The sequence below is a fragment of the Phaseolus vulgaris genome, chromosome 11 (assembly GCF_051622355.1).
Source record: "Phaseolus vulgaris cultivar YP4 chromosome 11, ASM5162235v1, whole genome shotgun sequence".
Lineage (NCBI taxonomy): Eukaryota > Viridiplantae > Streptophyta > Magnoliopsida > Fabales > Fabaceae > Phaseolus > Phaseolus vulgaris.
In genome coordinates, this window is record NC_143508.1 from 56,077,501 (window position 1) to 56,085,000 (window position 7,500).

A 7,500-nucleotide genomic window follows, 5' to 3' on the forward strand; every position below is an offset into this window, starting at 1 on the left:
ACAAATGCCTTCAAAGTGATGTGGGAGAAGTTTGGGATCAAAAGGAATTGATCTTGACATGGTTGGTGCATAGCAAAGTTCATGATTTTGGTGTTTTGGCTTGATTTTGTGGCTTGGTGGTGATTTTGGTGAAAAACGAAAATCATGGTTTTGGAAAAGTGGCTGGACTGAATCCTCACAAATGCCTTCAAAGTGATGTGGGAGAAGTTTGGGATCAAAAGGAATTGATCTTGACATGGTTGGTGCATAGCCAAGTTCATGATTTTGGTGTTTTGGCTTGATTTTGTGGCTTGGTGGTGATTTTGGTGAAAAACGAAAATCATGGTTTTGGAAAAGTGGCTGGACTCAATCCTCACAAATGCCTTCAAAGTGATGTGGGAGAAGTTTGGGATCAAAAGGAATTGATCTTGACATGGTTGGTGCATAGCCAAGTTCATGATTTTGGTGTTTTGGCTTGATTTTGTGGCTTGGTGGTGATTTTGGTGAAAAACGAAAATCATGGTTTTGGAAAACTGGCTGGACTCAATCCTCACAAATGCCTTCAAAGTGATGTGGGAGAAGTTTGGGATCAAAAGGAATTGATCTTGACATGGTTGGTGCATAGCCAAGTTCATGATTTTGGTGTTTTGGCTTGATTTTGTGGCTTGGTGGTGATTTTGGTGAAAAACGAAAATCATGGTTTTGGAAAACTGGCTGGACTGAATCCTCACAAATGCCTTCAAAGTGATGTGGGAGAAGTTTGGGATCAAAAGGAATTGATCTTGACATGGTTGGTGCATAGCAAAGTTCATGATTTTGGTGTTTTGGCTTGATTTTGTGGCTTGGTGGTGATTTTGGTGAAAAACGAAAATCATGGTTTTGGAAAACTGGCTGGACTCAATCCTCACAAATGCCTTCAAAGTGATGTGGGAGAAGTTTGGGATCAAAAGGAATTGATCTTGACATGGTTGGTGCATAGCCAAGTTCATGATTTTGTGACTTGGTGGTGATTTTGTGGCTTGGTGGTGATTTTGGTGAAAAACGAAAATCATGGTTTTGGAAAACTGGCTGGACTGAATCCTCACAAATGCCTTCAAAGTGATGTGGGAGAAGTTTGGGATCAAAAGGAATTGATCTTGACATGGTTGGTGCATAGCCAAGTTCATGATTTTGGTGTTTTGGCTTGATTTTGTGGCTTGGTGGTGATTTTGGTGAAAAACGAAAATCATGGTTTTGGAAAACTGGCTGGACTGAATCCTCACAAATGCCTTCAAAGTGATGTGGGAGAAGTTTGGGATCAAAAGGAATTGATCTTGACATGGTTGGTGCATAGCCAAGTTCATGATTTTGGTGTTTTGGCTTGATTTTGTGGATTGGTGGTGATTTTGGTGAAAAACGAAAATCATGGTTTTGGAAAAGTGGCTGGACTGAATCCTCACAAATGCCTTCAAAGTGATGTGGGAGAAGTTTGGGATCAAAAGGAATTGATCTTGACATGGTTGGTGCATAGCCAAGTTCATGATTTTGGTGTTTTGGCTTGATTTTGTGGCTTGGTGGTGATTTTGGTGAAAAACGAAAATCATGGTTTTGGAAAACTGGCTGGACTCAATCCTCACAAATGCCTTCAAAGTGATGTGGGAGAAGTTTGGGATCAAAAGGAATTGATCTTGACATGGTTGGTGCATAGCCAAGTTCATGATTTTGGTGTTTTGGCTTGATTTTGTGGCTTGGTGGTGATTTTGGTGAAAAACGAAAATCATGGTTTTGGAAAAGTGGCTGGACTGAATCCTCACAAATGCCTTCAAAGTGATGTGGGAGAAGTTTGGGATCAAAAGGAATTGATCTTGACATGGTTGGTGCATAGCCAAGTTCATGATTTTGGTGTTTTGGCTTGATTTTGTGGCTTGGTGGTGATTTTGGTGAAAAACGAAAATCATGGTTTTGGAAAAGTGGCTGGACTCAATCCTCACAAATGCCTTCAAAGTGATGTGGGAGAAGTTTGGGATCAAAAGGAATTGATCTTGACATGGTTGGTGCATAGCCAAGTTCATGATTTTGGTGTTTTGGCTTGATTTTGTGGCTTGGTGGTGATTTTGGTGAAAAACGAAAATCATGGTTTTGGAAAACTGGCTGGACTCAATCCTCACAAATGCCTTCAAAGTGATGTGGGAGAAGTTTGGGATCAAAAGGAATTGATCTTGACATGGTTGGTGCATAGCCAAGTTCATGATTTTGGTGTTTTGGCTTGATTTTGTGGCTTGGTGGTGATTTTGGTGAAAAACGAAAATCATGGTTTTGGAAAACTGGCTGGACTCAATCCTCACAAATGCCTTCAAAGTGATGTGGGAGAAGTTTGGGATCAAAAGGAATTGATCTTGACATGGTTGGTGCATAGCCAAGTTCATGATTTTGGTGTTTTGGCTTGATTTTGTGGCTTGGTGGTGATTTTGGTGAAAAACGAAAATCATGGTTTTGGAAAACTGGCTGGACTCAATCCTCACAAATGCCTTCAAAGTGATGTGGGAGAAGTTTGGGATCAAAAGGAATTGATCTTGACATGGTTGGTGCATAGCCAAGTTCATGATTTTGGTGTTTTGGCTTGATTTTGTGGCTTGGTGGTGATTTTGGTGAAAAACGAAAATCATGGTTTTGGAAAACTGGCTGGACTCAATCCTCACAAATGCCTTCAAAGTGATGTGGGAGAAGTTTGGGATCAAAAGGAATTGATCTTGACATGGTTGGTGCATAGCCAAGTTCATGATTTTGGTGTTTTGGCTTGATTTTGTGGCTTGGTGGTGATTTTGGTGAAAAACGAAAATCATGGTTTTGGAAAAGTGGCCGGACTGAATCCTCACAAATGCCTTCAAAGTGATGTGGGAGAAGTTTGGGATCAAAAGGAATTGATCTTGACATGGTTGGTGCATAGCCAAGTTCATGATTTTGGTGTTTTGGCTTGATTTTGTGGCTTGGTGGTGATTTTGGTGAAAAACGAAAATCATGGTTTTGGAAAACTGGCTGGACTGAATCCTCACAAATGCCTTCAAAGTGATGTGGGAGAAGTTTGGGATCAAAAGGAATTGATCTTGACATGGTTGGTGCATAGCCAAGTTCATGATTTTGGTGTTTTGGCTTGATTTTGTGGCTTGGTGGTGATTTTGGTGAAAAACGAAAATCATGGTTTTGGAAAACTGGCTGGACTCAATCCTCACAAATGCCTTCAAAGTGATGTGGGAGAAGTTTGGGATCAAAAGGAATTGATCTTGACATGGTTGGTGCATAGCCAAGTTCATGATTTTGGTGTTTTGGCTTGATTTTGTGGCTTGGTGGTGATTTTGGTGAAAAACGAAAATCATGGTTTTGGAAAACTGGCTGGACTCAATCCTCACAAATGCCTTCAAAGTGATGTGGGAGAAGTTTGGGAGCAAAAGGAATTGAACTTGACATGGTTGGTGCATAGCCAAGTGCCATGATTTTGGATTTTTGGCTTGATTTTGTGACTTGGTGGTGATTTTGGTGAAAAACGAAAATCATGGTTTTGGAAAACTGGCTGGACTCAATCCTCACAAATGCCTTCAAAGTGATGTGGGAGAAGTTTGGGATCAAAAGGAATTGATCTTGACATGGTTGGTGCATAGCCAAGTTCATGATTTTGGTGTTTTGGCTTGATTTTGTGGCTTGGTGGTGATTTTGGTGAAAAACGAAAATCATGGTTTTGGAAAAGTGGCTGGACTCAATCCTCACAAATGCCTTCAAAGTGATGTGGGAGAAGTTTGGGATCAAAAGGAATTGATCTTGACATGGTTGGTGCATAGCCAAGTTCATGATTTTGGTGTTTTGGCTTGATTTTGTGGCTTGGTGGTGATTTTGGTGAAAAACGAAAATCATGGTTTTGGAAAAGTGGCTGGACTGAATCCTCACAAATGCCTTCAAAGTGATGTGGGAGAAGTTTGGGATCAAAAGGAATTGATCTTGACATGGTTGGTGCATAGCCAAGTTCATGATTTTGGTGTTTTGGCTTGATTTTGTGGCTTGGTGGTGATTTTGGTGAAAAACGAAAATCATGGTTTTGGAAAACTGGCTGGACTCAATCCTCACAAATGCCTTCAAAGTGATGTGGGAGAAGTTTGGGAGCAAAAGGAATTGATCTTGACATGGTTGGTGCATAGCCAAGTGCCATGATTTTGGATTTTTGGCTTGATTTTGTGACTTGGTGGTGATTTTGGTGAAAAACGAAAATCATGGTTTTGGAAAACTGGCTGGACTCAATCCTCACAAATGCCTTCAAAGTGATGTGGGAGAAGTTTGGGATCAAAAGGAATTGATCTTGACATGGTTGGTGCATAGCCAAGTTCATGATTTTGGTGTTTTGGCTTGATTTTGTGGCTTGGTGGTGATTTTGGTGAAAAACGAAAATCATGGTTTTGGAAAACTGGCTGGACTGAATCCTCACAAATGCCTTCAAAGTGATGTGGGAGAAGTTTGGGATCAAAAGGAATTGATCTTGACATGGTTGGTGCATAGCCAAGTTCATGATTTTGGTGTTTTGGCTTGATTTTGTGGCTTGGTGGTGATTTTGGTGAAAAACGAAAATCATGGTTTTGGAAAAGTGGCTGGACTCAATCCTCACAAATGCCTTCAAAGTGATGTGGGAGAAGTTTGGGATCAAAAGGAATTGATCTTGACATGGTTGGTGCATAGCCAAGTTCATGATTTTGGTGTTTTGGCTTGATTTTGTGGCTTGGTGGTGATTTTGGTGAAAAACGAAAATCATGGTTTTGGAAAAGTGGCTGGACTGAATCCTCACAAATGCCTTCAAAGTGATGTGGGAGAAGTTTGGGATCAAAAGGAATTGATCTTGACATGGTTGGTGCATAGCCAAGTTCATGATTTTGGTGTTTTGGCTTGATTTTGTGGCTTGGTGGTGATTTTGGTGAAAAACGAAAATCATGGTTTTGGAAAACTGGCTGGACTCAATCCTCACAAATGCCTTCAAAGTGATGTGGGAGAAGTTTGGGATCAAAAGGAATTGATCTTGACATGGTTGGTGCATAGCCAAGTTCATGATTTTGGTGTTTTGGCTTGATTTTGTGGCTTGGTGGTGATTTTGGTGAAAAACGAAAATCATGGTTTTGGAAAACTGGCTGGACTCAATCCTCACAAATGCCTTCAAAGTGATGTGGGAGAAGTTTGGGATCAAAAGGAATTGATCTTGACATGGTTGGTGCATAGCCAAGTTCATGATTTTGGTGTTTTGGCTTGATTTTGTGGCTTGGTGGTGATTTTGGTGAAAAACGAAAATCATGGTTTTGGAAAAGTGGCTGGACTCAATCCTCACAAATGCCTTCAAAGTGATGTGGGAGAAGTTTGGGATCAAAAGGAATTGATCTTGACATGGTTGGTGCATAGCCAAGTTCATGATTTTGGTGTTTTGGCTTGATTTTGTGGCTTGGTGGTGATTTTGGTGAAAAACGAAAATCATGGTTTTGGAAAAGTGGCTGGACTCAATCCTCACAAATGCCTTCAAAGTGATGTGGGAGAAGTTTGGGATCAAAAGGAATTGATCTTGACATGGTTGGTGCATAGCAAAGTTCATGATTTTGGTGTTTTGGCTTGATTTTGTGGCTTGGTGGTGATTTTGGTGAAAAACGAAAATCATGGTTTTGGAAAACTGGCTGGACTCAATCCTCACAAATGCCTTCAAAGTGATGTGGGAGAAGTTTGGGATCAAAAGGAATTGATCTTGACATGGTTGGTGCATAGCCAAGTTCATGATTTTGGTGTTTTGGCTTGATTTTGTGGCTTGGTGGTGATTTTGGTGAAAAACGAAAATCATGGTTTTGGAAAAGTGGCTGGACTCAATCCTCACAAATGCCTTCAAAGTGATGTGGGAGAAGTTTGGGATCAAAAGGAATTGATCTTGACATGGTTGGTGCATAGCAAAGTTCATGATTTTGGTGTTTTGGCTTGATTTTGTGGCTTGGTGGTGATTTTGGTGAAAAACGAAAATCATGGTTTTGGAAAAGTGGCTGGACTCAATCCTCACAAATGCCTTCAAAGTGATGTGGGAGAAGTTTGGGATCAAAAGGAATTGATCTTGACATGGTTGGTGCATAGCCAAGTTCATGATTTTGGTGTTTTGGCTTGATTTTGTGGCTTGGTGGTGATTTTGGTGAAAAACGAAAATCATGGTTTTGGAAAACTGGCTGGACTCAATCCTCACAAATGCCTTCAAAGTGATGTGGGAGAAGTTTGGGAGCAAAAGGAATTGATCTTGACATGGTTGGTGCATAGCCAAGTTCATGATTTTGGTGTTTTGGCTTGATTTTGTGGCTTGGTGGTGATTTTGGTGAAAAACGAAAATCATGGTTTTGGAAAAGTGGCTGGACTCAATCCTCACAAATGCCTTCAAAGTGATGTGGGAGAAGTTTGGGATCAAAAGGAATTGATCTTGACATGGTTGGTGCATAGCCAAGTTCATGATTTTGGTGTTTTGGCTTGATTTTGTGGCTTGGTGGTGATTTTGGTGAAAAACGAAAATCATGGTTTTGGAAAAGTGGCTGGACTCAATCCTCACAAATGCCTTCAAAGTGATGTGGGAGAAGTTTGGGATCAAAAGGAATTGATCTTGACATGGTTGGTGCATAGCCAAGTTCATGATTTTGGTGTTTTGGCTTGATTTTGTGGCTTGGTGGTGATTTTGGTGAAAAACGAAAATCATGGTTTTGGAAAAGTGGCTGGACTCAATCCTCACAAATGCCTTCAAAGTGATGTGGGAGAAGTTTGGGATCAAAAGGAATTGATCTTGACATGGTTGGTGCATAGCAAAGTTCATGATTTTGGTGTTTTGGCTTGATTTTGTGGCTTGGTGGTGATTTTGGTGAAAAACGAAAATCATGGTTTTGGAAAACTGGCTGGACTCAATCCTCACAAATGCCTTCAAAGTGATGTGGGAGAAGTTTGGGATCAAAAGGAATTGATCTTGACATGGTTGGTGCATAGCCAAGTTCATGATTTTGGTGTTTTGGCTTGATTTTGTGGCTTGGTGGTGATTTTGGTGAAAAACGAAAATCATGGTTTTGGAAAAGTGGCTGGACTCAATCCTCACAAATGCCTTCAAAGTGATGTGGGAGAAGTTTGGGAGCAAAAGGAATTGATCTTGACATGGTTGGTGCATAGCCAAGTTCATGATTTTGGTGTTTTGGCTTGATTTTGTGGCTTGGTGGTGATTTTGGTGAAAAACGAAAATCATGGTTTTGGAAAAGTGGCTGGACTCAATCCTCACAAATGCCTTCAAAGTGATGTGGGAGAAGTTTGGGAGCAAAAGGAATTGATCTTGACATGGTTGGTGCATAGCCAAATGCCATGATTTTGGATTTTTGGCTTGATTTTGTGACTTGGTGGTGATTTTGGTGAAAAACGAAAATCATGGTTTTGGAAAAGTGGCTGGACTCAATCCTCACAAATGCCTTCAAAGTGATGTGGGAGAAGTTTGGGATCAAAAGGAATTGATCTTGACATGGT